The 15734-nt window shown below is 41.5% G+C and overlaps 1 non-coding gene across 1 annotated transcript; it reads right to left on the reverse strand.

Annotated features, from left to right (window-relative positions):
- Positions 1-6281: 6281 nt before the first annotated feature.
- On the reverse strand, positions 6282-6388 carry LOC149021950 (small nucleolar RNA R71). Its single transcript, XR_016172588.1, has one exon. It is a non-coding gene; the product is annotated as a small nucleolar RNA R71 (small nucleolar RNA).
- Between the last annotated feature and the right edge of the window lie 9346 nt (positions 6389-15734).

The following is a 15734-nucleotide window of genomic DNA, read 5'->3' on the forward strand; positions in this document are numbered from 1 at the left end:
TTTTCCTCTAGGCCGGATTTGGATCCTTTGGGACCCCTTAAAATTCCAGCCCTCCCTCCTATTCTCCCCTCCTCTCAGCTTTTACACTTCCATATGACCTCTGCTTCCTCCCCCCCCCCCTTTCTTCCTCTCTATTGTCTATGGATTTAATTGCCCAGTTGATCAAGAATTTGGACTGATCTCCATTCCCTCTCCTCTTCCTTAATGGGTCAACCCTGGGGTATTGGGGGAGACTTCAATATCGTTCGATCCTTGAACAAGAGGATTGGAGGGAAGCCCCCTGACCTTGCGGCAGTTGGTGCATTCAATTCCTGGTTTGACGATGCGGGTCTTTTTGACCTTCGATGGATTGGTCATCGCTTGACTTGGCAAAACAGAAGATCAGGAATGGCCCGCATTGCCTCCAAGCTTGATAGATTTCTTGTCAATGACCCCTAGATCACTCATTTTCCCTCTTCTCATGCCCTTTTCTCCCCTCCTCCTCTCCTCTCGACCACTCCCTGCCCACTCCTGCCCCCCTGGCCCACCTTGCTTGAGAGCCACACCCTCCCCCGGCCCGTCCAGACCCCCTCTGGCTTCGCCCCCCCCCCCCCCCCTCCCCGGAACTCCACTACTTTTGGTAATATCACCTCTAGAGTTACCTCTTGTACATCTGATCTCTCTCGAATCCAATCCCTCCTCCAGAGTGATCCCCTTAGCCCGTCGTTGGCTGAGTAGGAAAAATCTCTTTCCTTGTTTCTTTCCTTGCTTGGCTCCCAAGAGGAAAGCTTTCTTCGTTAAAAATCCTGCATCAAGTGGCTTGAGCTTGGGGATGCCAACACCGCTACTTCCATCGCTCTCTTAAAGCTTGCCACAACTTCGACTCCCTTCCGTGCCTTCTTACTAGTAGTGGTGTTTGGATCTATGACCCGCCTAGTATCAAGGCTGAAGTTGTCTTTCTCCCTCTTCTCTTCCCTCCCTCCCTCCCCTCCCTCAACCCCTCTTATCTTAATAAATTCCTTGACCCTTCCCTCTTCCCCTCCCTTTGCTCTATTCCCTCTCTGGATGAAATCCGCTTTGCCATCCGCTCCCGTAAAGCCAATAGGGCCCCTGGTCCTGATGGCTTCAACATGGGACTCTTCCTGGCCACCTGGGATTTCATTGAGCAAGATCTAATTCTTGCAGTTCACAGCTTCTTCCTCAATCCTTCCCAGCTTTCCTCCATCAATAATACCTTTCTCTGCCTCATCCCCAAAAAGCCTGGTGCTTCTCTCTCTCGGATTTTTGCCTCATTTCTCTTTGCAACCTCCTCTACAAATTCATCTCTAAAGTCCTGGCCAATTGTCTTAAACTGGTCATCCCCTCTTTGGTGAGCCCCAATTAGTCTGCCTTCATCTCTGGCCACAGTATTTAAGACAATATCCTCCTTTGTGAGGAAATTGTTCGGGAATTTGATTGATTGGAACATTCCCCGCCCGCCCTCATGAAGGTAGATCTCCATAAAGCTTTTGACTCTATCCGGTGGGACTTTATCAGTGAAGTCTTCTCAGCTATGGGTTTTCCCCCCCTCCTTTGTTCATTGTATCTCCACTCCTCAATTCTCTGTCGTCACTAATGGCTCCCCTGCTGGCTTCTTCCCATCTCGAATAGGAATTCGCCAAGGTTGTCCTCTCTCTCGCTACCTCTTCAGCTTAGCTCTAGAAGTCCTCTCTCGCCTCCTCCAATCCAAAACTGACCAACTTCTCATTTCTCCCATTCTTAAGTGTAAACCCCTTAAGCTCACCCACCTTGCTTTTGCGGATGACCTTATGATTTTTTTTAAGGCTAATCATTCCTCTATCCCCTCCATCCTTTCCACCCTCTCCTATTTCGAATCCCTCTCTGGCCTTAGGGTCAATTTCGAGAAATCCACCATCTTTCTCACTGGTATCTTTGACACTACTAGACCTACCCCTCCTTCAACTTTCTGGGTTTAACCTCGGCTCATTCCCAGTGACTTACCTTGGCCTCCCTCTTATCCCCAGGAGACTTACCCACCACCACTACTCCCCCATGCTTGATCATATTCGAAGAAGCTTCAACTATGGAAGGGTAAGTTACTTTCATTCGTTGGAAGAGTGGTGCTTATCCGTTCTGTCCTCCAATCCTTTTACCTTTATTAGTGTGGTATCTTCTCCCTCCCAAAATCCCCTATCCACTCGTTGGAATCCATCTTTTGTTCCTTCCTCTAGAAGGGCCAAGAAGCTTCCCGCTTTCTCCACCCTATTTGTTGGAAGTCCATCTGCCGCCCCAAATCTGAAGGGGGTCTTGGTATCTAACGTCATCTGGATATGAATCTGGCTTGTCTCATGAAACTCATTTGGAGGATCGCCTCCAAGCATGATTCCATTTGGGTATCATGGGTCTATTCTTATCTCCTTAACTATGATTCCTTTTGGACAGCCCCTCTCCCCTCTAACCCCTGTTGGGTTTGGAGAAAGCTATTGCTTCTTCATGGTAGTGCCATCTTTGTCCAAGTCTCTACCGGTACCTCCACTTCTTTTTGGCTTGACCCTTGGCATCCGATGGGTATCTTGTTCACTCTCCTGGGCCCTAGAATTTTCTATGATTCCCGCATCCCAAAGTCCACACCCCTCTCCTCTTTTATCTCTAATGGCTCCTGGTCCCCTTTACCTCACCCTTGTCTCACACAAGTTTGGATCGCCCTCCCCCCTCTCTCTTCCTATGCTATTGACCGCATTTCTTGGCTTCACCCACCCACCCCATCCATTTCTACTTCCTCGGTTTGGAACCTCCTAAGAACCCCTTCCCCCACGTCCTCTGGTCTCCCTCGTCTAGTTCAAAGGCAATGTCCCCCGCCACTCCCTTACCCTTTGGAGAGCCCTTAACCTTGCTCTCCCAACCCAAGCATTCCTCATTAGCTGTCACCTCCCTGCCAACCCAAATTGCACCCTTTGTTGGATATAGTTCAGAAGACCTTGACCATTTATTTTTCCGTTTCCCGCTATCCTGCTCTATTTGGACCCTAGCCCTTGCTTCCATTTGGCCCCAATCACAACGGTCCTTTGGTTTTGATCGAGATTGGAACTAGATCCTGGGAAACTATGCCTGTGCTACTATTTGCGACCAAGTGGTTGCTGTCTTTGCCGCCATGATCCATCTCTTTGGTGGGAGCGTATTAGGAGATGGCATCCAAATCTTCTCGATCCAAATCTCGTTCTCGGTTGTTTGGTGCCTCTTTTTGTGTTTCTTCTAGATTCTCTCTCTCTCCATCCCCTTGTTCGCTCTCCGTGGCTTTGTTAGTTCTTGGAGCCTCTCTCCCCCTTTCCAGTCTCTTCTTTGACTGGTCTTCCCCCCCTCTCTCTCCCCCTGTTGTATGTGCTATTGTTTGCTTTCAGTTTATTATATTATTTATTCATTTAAAAAAAAAAAACCTCATTAATCATAAACCGGTTAATCCGGTCAAAAAAAACTATGCATATCACAACATAAAATCATTGTGCTTCATAAAAAAAACCAAAAATTAACCCATATTGAACAAACCAATGGCAATTTGCATTGGAATGGCATAACCAATCATGGTTGAAATAGAGAAGAAGCCTATATGGTTCAAGTTTACCAGTACTACAGGAGGGAATATCATTTAACCTTAGCTAAAATACCCTAAAAAGTCCATAACCATGTCCCAAATGCAATCAACCTTAAACAAAAAAGACATTTCCAACCATGTTCACCAACCACTTCAAAGAAGTAAGCTCATTCCCAAAAGTGTTTTTTAATCCAACTAAGACACTTAGGAACTCGGAAAAGAAAAAGTGAGGAGTAAAACTAATGAAAGATTGCAATAATGCATAATAAATTATTGGTACATACCCACTGATTTGTTAGGGCCAAAGAGGCAAAACCTAAGTAGAAGTAGATGATGTAACAAGTAATCAAAACATACGGGAAGATAACAACTAGGATGAGCTCAAGATCTCTTGATGAGCATGGTTTTAGGAGCACAACTCACTACTTTATTCTAACCTAATGCTTCTTTAATTCACATTCTATCACAACAAAACACACACTATTTTCCATCGACATCAGAGATATTCAGCAAGCTCCTGTATGAGAAACCCACATGTGATCCAAGGATATTGCATCTGGAACTGGAACACACAGAGAATACAATCAAATCATCAAAATCTAAGAAGCCACTAAATCCCAAAACTAGAGTAGTACTTCACAAGGAGAGGACAAGAGAACAAGAAATAGGGAAGCTTTTGTGGTAAATATTAGCGTAAAAGGGAACAACACCAAGAAATCTTTTGACAAAACATCCACAGCTACAAGAAATATGGGACAAATATGAAGGCAGAATGCACCCAATCAGAACTACAAGAAAGCTAGCAGCTTAAAATTCTTGAAAACAATTCTGAAACACATGTGAATCCAAAAATTTTGAAATGCAACACAACAATATAGACTCTAAAGATACCTACCTGAATAACTTCCAATGACCACGATGCACACTTAACTATCAACAGATCATCCAAAATTGATAATCCAACTCTAGAGCTACCCATCCAACCTGTATTTGTTATTAGTATATTTCATATGCGAATGTTTTGTATTAGAAGGGAGAGGACAGAAAAAGGCAGTCTCCTTAAAATCCCAATTTGGGGAAGTAGTCTGAATCAAATGCAACACAACAAAAAGTTACTAATCATGCTATAGTAACGTGAACCCCAGTAGATGATTATTCATATTTAGTGGGTCCTAAGTCCACCTTGCAAAGAGGTAAAATAAGAGATGTAATTCTACATGGGAGTTTCAGAGATAATGAAGGATTTGTTTTTATTTATTGGGAGAATTATGAAAGTATAATTTTCGTTTGGATGGATTACATAGGAACACCTTTAGTTAATGTAAATTGTTAAGAGTCCTAGCTAGTTTTATTGAATATGTTTCTTTTATTTTTTTAAATCTGTGTATTCAGCTTTAAAAAAGAAAAACGAAGATATGAATTATTAACCTCAGAGTGTGTTTGCAGTTTGCACACTCCCCCCACCCTCTTCTCATTTTCTCATGATTCTTCTTCTCCCTCTTCCCCTAAAGCAGCCTGAGAAGCCACTGACCCTGAAACCTGAGAAGTCCTTCACAAGGAGAGGAGGAAAACTAGGGAATCTTTTGTGGTAAACATCCGTGAACCTAGACATCAACAATTGGAAGAAATATGCAATAAATATGAACCCGGAATACACCGAAAAAGAACTTCAAGATTAGTAGTTTCAAACTCTTGAACAGTTCTAGAACACGTCTGAATCTAAAATTTTCGAAATGCAACACAACAGTATAACTTAAGAAACCTACCTGAAGAGAAACCCTAAACCCTAAACCCTATCCAATGACCAAGATTCACTTAAGTATCAACAGATCACCCAAAATCCATAATCCCCTTCTCAAGTCTCAACCACCTATCGAACTTTGTCAAACAGGGATGAATTCCATCTCCTTGAAAAAGCCCTCAGTCAACATGGCACAATCAGCAAAAGCCACAAAAAGATGGAAAAATGATCCCCAAGATCTATTGTGGCATTCTAATGAACATAATGCATCTCAATGCATCACTTGAATAAAACAAAACCATTTCCAATATCCGTTGCCGGGGAATTTTGTCATTAATAATTAGTGCATAAGTAAGTTTTTGTTTTATCTACTGAAATTTCTTTACTTGATATTAGTTTTCTTTTATTCCCAGGTACTTTTACCCTTGTATGAACACGCTGCCTGATCAAGAGTTGGTACCCTTTGACTTCGAAATAGAAAGGACATTTCGAGCTAGAAGAAGGGAGCAGCGAGGCTTAGCAGTAGTTCCAACAATGGCTGAAGCAGTGAGAAATGGGTTGAATAATATTGAGAATAATATGGCAGCTGAGGGTGAAGATAGAGATAGGGCCATCAGAGCGTATGCTGTCCCCATGTTACATGAGCTGAATCCGAGCATAGTACGGCCATATATTCAAGCACTACATTTTGAACTTAAGCCGGTGATGTTCCAAATGCTTCAAACTGTGGGACAATTCAGTGGGATGCCAACAGAAGATCCTCATCTCCATCTTAGACTCTTCATGGAAGTAAGTGATTCTTTCAAGATACCTAGAGCAACTGAAGAAGCCTTGAGATTGAAGCTATTCCCTTACTCATTGCGGGATAGAGCAAGAACATGGTTGAACTCCTTACCTCCACAATCAGTAGCCATATGGACTGATTTAGTAGAGAAGTTCTTGATGAAGTACTTCCCTGCAACAAAGAATGCCAAGTTCAGATATGATATCACTAGTTTTCAACAACTGGATAGTGAATCTTTGCATGAAGCATGAGAAAGATTTAAGGAGCTCTTGCGTAAATGTCCTCACCATGGTATTCCTCATTGGATTCAAATGGAGACTTTCTACTATGGTTTAAGTGGACAAACTCGATCCATAGTGGATGCATCAGCAAATGGGGCTATATTGGCAAAGTCTTACAATTAAGCTTATGAGATCTTGGAGAGAATGGCCAACAACAACTACCAATGGTCAGCTGAGAGAGGTGCTGCAAATAAGAGAGTGGCAGGGATTTATGAGTTAGATGCAGTGACAACTTTAACTGCACAAGTGTCATCCCTAACTAGTGTGTTAAAATCCGTAAACTTGGCTGCAGCTGTACAAACTCAACAAAATACAGCAGTCTCGTGTACATATTGTGGTGGGGAGCATGTCTTTGATAGTTGTCCATCTAACCTAGAATTTGCTTACTATGTTGGTAATTTCAGCAATACCAATAATCCATATTCCAACACCTATAATCTTGGTTGGAGGCAGCACCCTAACTACTCTTGGAATGCTCAAGGATAGAATGTAGGCCCATCTTCTATCCCAACTCGACCTTATCAGCTTCCAAGTGCTCAACAGCAAGTGAAGACTCAGCCTATGGAACCTTCTTCATCAATAAAGCTTCTATTGAAGGAGTATATGGCAAAGAATGATGCAATGATTCAGAGTCAAGCATCTTCATTGAGAAATTTGGAGAATCAAGTTGGGCAGCTAGCTAATGCTTTAAGCAATCGACCTCAAGGATCATTGCCAAGTGACACAGAAAATCCTAGGAGTGAAGGCACGGAGCATTGTAACGTTATTGCATTAAGGAGTGGAAAAACTCTAGAGCAAACTCACTCAAAGTCCAGCCAACAAAAGGAGCTTATTTCTATCCAAGAAGAAGGGGAGAAGGAAGATCCTGTTGCTGTTCAAAAGGAACAAACTGATTCTACAAAATAGAGTGTTGAACCCACGGTTACAGCACCATTGCAACAAGGTTCTCCAGAAAAACTGAGTTTTAAACCACCCCCTAAACCATCAATTGAAGAGCCACCTATGTTAGAGTTCACACCTCTCTCAAAACTCCTTCAGTATGCCCATTTGGATGCAGCCAAAACACTCCATGTTTTTGTTTCAGCACTGCTAACAAAGGAGCGGGAAGATATGCTACTTGAAGTGCTGAAGAAGTGTAGAAGAGCAATGGGGTGGAGCATAGTAGAGATCAACGGGATCAATCCTTCAGTGTACAAGCTTAAAATTTGGTTGGAGAAATTTGCAACTGGTATGTGAAGCAACAAAGGAGTTTGAGTCCAATTATGAAAGGTGCACAAGAAGAAATCATTAAATGGCCTTGGGAACTAGTGCATGTAGTGGATCAATTGGGGTGCACCATTGGAGCGTCACAAATCTTCACTCATCCTTCAAGATGCTTAAAAAGGGAGGTAACCCAATTTCATTGTTTTTAGTTATGTTTTTGGTTATTAGTTGATTAGGTGTTTAATAAAGTTAGTGGGTAGTTTCCAATTTTGTTAATCTTCACTTGATAATAAAATTGGAAGATGACTTGATGACATGTATTTTTGATGTGCAGGGAGTGTGGGGAACACAAAGAGATTGAGTGGTTGTTTTGCCATATTGGGCAGTAAACCCAACTGCTGAATAGAGCATATGGCAGTACCCAGGAGAATTCACTATCTTTGTCACAGATTTGCTGCAACAAAGTTTTGTTAAATAGCTACGGGTCTGGCATCTTCTGCTACAAATTGTATTATGTGTTCGTTGCTGTAGCGATGTTGCAGCAACGCTACAACAAAGATTTTTCAGCTAGCTACGGGTCTTACATTCTCTGTTGAAAATTACATTCTGTGTTCGTTGCTGTAGAAATGCTGCAGCAACACCACAGCGAGGATAAAACCACTCACTTGACCCGGTTTAACCTTAAACCCAACCAACCCATCGTTTCTACACTTCTAAACCTCTCCTAAACCATTGCTGACCCATACTGACTCAACCTAATTTAAACTAATACCAACCCAAACCCATTAAACCCCTCATTTAAAAAATAAAAAAAATAAAAAACCCAATACAACAACCCACTTTCAAAAAAAATTGTTACCCACCTTCGCACACCTCTGTGCTACCTTCTTCACCTATCTTCCTCTCACTTTCCTTCTTTGATTTCCTTTTCCGTTGTCTATCCTTGCTACACCAATGTTGCGTTCGATTTCTGTGTGCTTAGGGCTGCTCCAATTGCACTCCCTCTTTACATCAGCTAAGTGTTCACATTCATGATGATGCAGCAGATCCGTAGCTGGTTCAGGGAAGTCTTGTTCTCCTTCTTTTTCTCTATTTTTCCATTACTTTATTTTTCTTTCTTTCGCTGGTGGGGACACTTCTCGTCTTAAGTTTGGGGGTATGCTTGGTCTTGATTCCAATCATTGCATATGTCATCTTGTCATCTTTTTTTATAGATGTTTTTAGTTACTTAATTTTTCTTTAACTTTCTTTTGTAGTTTACTTTAAATGCTGCATAGGTTGTTCTAGTTGCTAATTTGTGAGTTGTTGTCCAGCATTTTAGAGTTAGGATTTTGTTTATTGTTGGGTCATTTTATTTTGCTTTGTTTCTGATGTTTGATGCTGAAAGCAATATTAGTAGATGTTTTGGGTAAATGTCTTGTGTAGTCAATCTGGGTTGTCATGTAATTTGGATGGTTGTTAGCTAATGAGAATGTCAGTGCTTCTTAATCTGACTTTGTTGGAGATCTTAGCACAAGTCTGTTATATTGTTATGATGTCTGCATTTACTCATTTTTGTGGTGTCATATCATTGAACACCAAGTGAGGTTTCAAGCTCTGAGAACCTGGAACAGTTGGACCAATGTGAAAGTTTAGGATTTTAGAATTGGTTGAATGAGAGCCTTGAGACTTACACATTAGGGGTCCCCATTTGGGTGTTTCCAAGAATTTTTGTGCATAGTAAGTTAGCTAAGGTTTGACCCCCTCCCTTACCCCACAAGAATAATGCTCCGTTGTTTTGGGCCGTCTAGTAACCAGGAATATGCATGTAACCCATGTGTAATTTTGACGTCAACAGTGGCCTGGAATATGAGCATAATAAAAAATATATATAAAAAAAATAAAAAATAAATAAAAAGAAGAAGAAGAAGAAGAAGAAGAAGAATGCTCCACTATTTGGGCTGCCTAGTAACCAGGACTATGCATGTAACTCATGTGTACTTTTGATGTCAACAGTGGCCCAGAATATAAGCATGCAAAGGCACTCTTGTTTGTGATCTTGTTGAGTAATAGGGTATCTTCATCACAAATAAGTGATATTCGCGTAAAAAGGCCGGATGACAACAGCAGCATATATATAAAATTAAAAAAAAGGTTCATAAAGAATAAGTTTGGGGGTCAAATGCTCAAAATAGTGTGAAACAAGTTTTTTTGGGGTGTAAAAGGATATGGGTCCCTAATTAGTGGAGAGGTAATCATTTGGTCAACATATGAGATCAATTAACTAAACTTGAGGACCATGATTCAGCTGGACTAGGGTAATTTGGGGCAAATTCCTAACTTTCACACACACACTCGAGGGCATCCTTATGAGTAAAGTATGACATCTAAGTGTTATTGGCCAGACGTGTTGGATCTAAAAAAATTGGAAAAAGATTGAGAGGCAACTTATGTCTAACACCCATCCTATTGCATGATTAAGCCAAGTTATTTGCTTTTCTTTTCTTTTGATCTCTTAATGCTTTCATAAGTAGTTAGTTGGTGTTTTCATTTGTCTTTATTGCTCGAGGTTAAGCAATGTCTTAAGTTTGGGGGTGTGATAACTCTATGAAATAGAGTTAAGATTGGTAACTTTATACTTGAGATGGCTTGATTTAGGAGTATTTTATCTTTGTTTTAGTGTTAGTATTCATTAGATGTTGTCTTATTGAGTCTTAACATGTTGCATCTTGTATAGGTCATTATTGTCACTCTTACATGAATTTCCCTTCAGATTAATAGATGAATTTGATTAATAATCTTTCTCTTGAAAAATGTAGGTGAAGATCCATAATAGAAGAAGAATCTGCATGTACTCTAACTTTGCTGTAGAGTTTGCTGCAGCAATATGGAGCAGAATATTCTTAGATCCAGTTCAAGTGGAAATTACCAAAAAGGGATAACTTAATGGACTTTCTTCTTGTCATTCCATGAAAGATCTCAGCCGTTGATATCAAAAGAAAATGTTTTAATCCTACAAGCCACTTTTAACCTAGCACTTTTGGGGGAAAAGAAGGGTACAAAGGAGGCAAAAACGTGAAAGGCAAAGGAGAGGAGGAAAAGAGGAGAAGAGAGGGCTGGAGCTGAATTCGTGGGCTCTAAAGCTGCTGGAGAAGACTATATGTTGGAGAAGAAGGCTGGAGTTCTTGTGGAAGCATTGAAGCTCTTAGTGTCTTTTCCATTTTATAACTCTATCTTCTAGCTTAATGATAACTATATCTATCTCTTTGTATTTGATTTATGTTATGGGCTAAACTTGTGTTGTGTTGGGATGATAGTAGTACCTAAACTTGAATTTTACGATGTAACTATCATGTGTTCTTTAGTTTTATTGCAATACAATTTATTGTCAATGAATTCAGCATGTTATATTGATTAATTTTGGTTCTTGAATGATCTTTCATGAACGATTGTTATGATTTTGTTAACTGGAAAGTTAATGCAGTCTAGATGTTTGTTGAATTGTGTGAGTTAGCATAATCTTTAATTAGTTTGTGTTAATTAGTAGGTTGGGTAGGAATACCCAATTACCTCACATTGCCATGATTGGGATTGGGTTTAAATTGCATTCATATTTCAATTCTTCATAGGAATATGCAGATGTTGAATTAGGATGCTAAACATATGTGTATTGGAAAATACCATTATGCCACTTCATTCTAGGTTCTTAATATATTTTGGGTCGTAATATTACTTCACTATTTGCATTAGAAAATTCAGGGGAAGGGAAACTTGATCCCCAACACTCTTTTCACGCACTAAGTTCCTTCTATTGCTCAATCTCCATTTTAGTTCTTTAGTTTAATTACCTGTCATTTGGTTATTTAGTTAGTCAATCACAAATCAATCTTGTTAATTTTGTTTAATTCAGTTTTACTTTTACATTGAAAGTTAAGGATAGAATTCTCCGTGGGATCGATACTCTACTTATCATTTATTACTTAATTGCGACACATGCACTTGCGTAACATCATGGTACATAGGCAACAAGTTTTTGGCACCCAAATATCATCAATAGTACCTACAACTTCCGTAATCCAACTTCAAAACCATCAGTTTAACTTTGTCACACAGAGGGAAACTCCATCTCCTAAAAAATAGCCCTCATCCAACCTTGCACAAGTACCAATTGAATTCCATGCATCAGAATGCACCAACATAAAAGCTATGCCCCCACTATAGACCAGAACATCGTCCAAGTATACAACAGAACAATTACATCTTGCACACAAATCAAAAGAATTTGTAAAGAGAATAAGAACTAACAACAACGAAAGAAAATATATCACTAGCATCCTTCAGAAATTCTATTACCAGACAAGGAACTAAAAAACCAACAAAATAAAAAACTACCAAGGAATAATGTCAAGTTGTTAATACGGAAAGTATTGCTTTGGGGTATTGGAGGTGATTTTAATATTGTCCGCTATTCTCATGAGCGTGTGGGTGGGAGCCTGCCTAATCCCGCAGCCATTGAAGCCTTTAATTATTGGATTGAGGCAAAATCGTCGAAGTGGCGAGGCTCGCGTAGCCTCAAAACTTGATCCCTTCCTGGCAAACACTTCCTGGGTCTCCCAATTTCCTGCTTCCCATGCCCATTTTTCTTCTCCCCTTCTCTTTGACCACTCCTCTTGCCTCCTCCATCTTCTAGATCTCCCATCCTTTGGTCCCAAGCCTTTTAAATTCTTTGATATGTGGGCCTCTAACTCTTCCTTTCTTCCCATTATATAGGCTGCATGGTCTCAACAGCTTTTTTGCCATTCTCTCTCTCTAATGGCATTTGCCCGCAAGCTTCGAATTACCACGAATGCCCTCCGTTCCTGGAATTCCACCACTTTTGGCAACATCTAGCCCCAAGTTTCCTCTTGCAAATGGACCTCTCTAGGATCCAAACTCTCCTCCAAAATGATCCCCTTAGCTCATTTCTTGTGGAGGAAGAGAAATCCCTCTCTCTCAACCTTGCTTCCCTTGCTTTATAGGAAGAAAGTTTCCTTCGTCAGAAATCAAGAATCAAGTGGCTTGAGCTTGTGGATGCTAATACTGCCTACTTTCAGCGATCCCTTAAAGCTTGTCTTAACTAAAACTCCTTTCCTTGTCTTCTAACTAGTAGAGGCTTCTGGATCTACAACCCTCCTAGTATTAAGATAGAAGTTGTCTCCTATTTCTCCAGGTTCCTCTCCCCCTCCTCCCTCCCCTCTAAGCCCCCTCTTCCTCCTCTCACCTTAAATAAGTTCATTGATCCCTTTTTTCTCGATTCTCTTTGCTCCATTCCCTCCTCAGAGGAAATCATCTCTGCCATCCGCTCCCATAAATCTAATCATGCCCCTGGCATTGATGGATTTAGTATGGGCTTCTTCCTAGCTGCCTGGGAATTCATAGAGAATGATCTTGTTCATGCCATCTGTAGCTTCTTTCTTTATCCCTCCCAACTTGCCTCCATTAACCAAACTTTCCTTTGCCTTATCCCCAGAAAGCCCTGGGGCTTCCTCGATTTCTGATTTCCACCCCATCTCCATTTATAATCTTCTCTACAAAATTCATCTCCAAAATCCTTGCCAATCAAATCAGGTTTGTCTTGCCTTCCCTTGTGAGCCCTAATTAGTCAGCCTTTATTTCAGGACATAGTATCTTTGACAATATTCTCCTCTATGTAGAAATTGTTAGAGGTTTCGATAATTCTTTCCATTCCCCGGCCGCCCTTCTAAAGGTTGACCTTCATAAAGCTTTTGACTCTATCCCTTGGGGTTTTATCAGTGAGGTCCTCTCCACTATGGGATTCCCTCCTTCTTATGTCTACTGGATTAAAATCTGCATCTCTTCTCCTCACTTCTTCATTATCACTAATGGCTCCCCCGTTGGCTTTTTCCCTTCTCGAGTTGAAATCTGTTAAGGACGCCCACTCTCTCCCTATCTTTTCACCCTGGCTCTAGAAGTCTTATCCCGTCTCCTCTAGTCCAAAACTGATCAGCTTCTCATTGCTTCCATCCCCAAATGTAAAGCCCTCAACCTCACCCACCTTGCTTTTGGTGATGATCTCATGATCTTCTCGAAAGCTAACCACACCTCTATCTCCAACATTCTCTCCACTCTCTCCTTCTTTGAATCCCTGTCTAGCCTGAAGGTCAATCTGGAGAAATCTATTATCTTTTTCTCGGGCATCTCTGATTCTTCCCGTGCCTCCCTTTTGCAGCTCTTTGGTTTCAATCTTGGCTCCTTTCTTGTGACCTACCTGGTCTCCCCCTCATCCTTGGTAGGTTAACTCGTCACCATTGCTCCTCTATGCTTGACCACATTTAGAAAAAACTTCAACTCTGGAAAGGCAAGCTCCTATCTTTTGTTGGTTGTGTGGTTCTCATTCGCTCTTTCCTCGAATCTTCCTATCTATATTGGTGTGGTATCGTCCCTCTTCCCAAATCTACCATCCATACCATGGAATCCCTCTTCTCTGCTTTTCTCTGGTGGGCTAGGAAACCTCTCGTTTTCTCTACCCTATCAGTTGGTCTACCATTTGCTGGCCTAAAACTGAAGGAGGTCTCGGTATTCGTAGGATTTATGATGTGAACTTGGCCTATCTCCTAAAGCTCATTTGGAAAATTGCCTGCAAGCATAACTCCATTTGGGTCTCCTGGGTCTACTTATACCTCAAAATTGATTCCATCTGGACTGTCCTGATTATCTGCCAATGGAGGAGTAGTAGGATGGTTAGGAACCTAACTTCTCAGTGGAGAGGTCATGGGTTCAACTCCTACCGGCGGCATATGTAATATCCCTATCCCTATATATAAAAAGCGCCTTTGTACAAAAAAAAAAAATAATATCTCTGCGGCCGCGTGCTCTTACTATTATCTCTATTCAAATCTCTTCTGGCTTGATCCCTGGCATCCGATGGGTATTTTGTTCTCCCTCCTTGGTCCCCGAGCTGTTTATGATTCCCGCATCCCCAAAGCTCTCTCTCTCCTCTTTCATCTCTAATGGCTCTTGGTCCCCCTCTCCCCATCCTAGTCTCACACAAGTTTGGAACTCCCTCCCTCCCCTCTCATCCGCTGCTTCAGATACCCTTATTTGGTCCCCATCCCATACTAATACCTTTACCACCGCCTCTGCTTGGAACCTCCTTAAATCCACTGTCCCTTGGGCCCCTCTAGTTTGGTTCAAAGGCCACATCCCCCGCCACTTCCTCACCCTTTGGAGATCCCTCAACCTAGCCCTCCCTATCCAATCCTTCCTCATCAGTCACCACGTCCCTACCAATCCAAGTTGTACCCTTTGTTGGAACAATGTTGAAGATCTTGAGCACCTCTTTTTCTCCTGCCCCTTCTCTAGATCTATTTGGAGTTTAGCCCTTGCTTTTCTATTTGGCCTAGATCGAGACGTGCTCATGGTTTTGCTCGAGATTGGAACTAGGTCTTGAGAACTTTCTCTGGCTCCTCGATTTGTGACCAAGTGGGGAAGCTAGTCTTTGCTGCTACTGTTCGTCATTTGTGGTGGGAATGCAACATGAGAAGATGGACTTCCAAATCTAGATCCCGAATCTTGATTTGGAATGACATCTATTTTGATGTTTTTTCTAGGCTATCTTCTATTCCCCACCCCCTTGTTTCTGACTCTCCAAGGAATAGGTTGATTGTTAGTTTCTGGAGTATTAGATCCTCACTTCAGAAGTGCCCTTGACTGCTTGCTTTGCCCCCCCCCCCCCCATTTTTTTCTTCTTCTCTCTTTGTATTTCTCTTTGGTTCTGGTTCTTTAATATAATTATTTATTCATAAAAAAAAAGTTTTGCTCTTCTCAATGTAACACCCATAGCAGTGTGCTGGATTCACAAACCAACAGCAAACTAGGGTTTAAACCCTTGCTGTTTTGGGTTGAAACTCAGAGGACAGCAGCTAAGTCACACTCAAAACTCTCAAGAACCCTGCAGCTAGGTCTGTGGGTTCCCAGTGCTTGGATCTAGGTGTGGGTAGGTCCAGGGTTATGTTTAGGCTAGGATTAGGTCTGTAAACTCGAGAGAACTATTCTGTTATTAACAATTTGCTATTGCAGACTTTTTCCAAGTAGAATTAGGTCTTCTATAGGGTTTAGGACTCTTAGTTAGGGCTAGGATTTGGATTGAAGGTAGGGTAGGGGTGGGGTACTACTGTA

The sequence above is a fragment of the Hakea prostrata genome, chromosome 3 (assembly GCF_041222555.1).
Source record: "Hakea prostrata isolate BN-2017 chromosome 3, UWA_Hpros_2, whole genome shotgun sequence".
Classification (NCBI taxonomy): Eukaryota; Viridiplantae; Streptophyta; class Magnoliopsida; order Proteales; family Proteaceae; genus Hakea; species Hakea prostrata.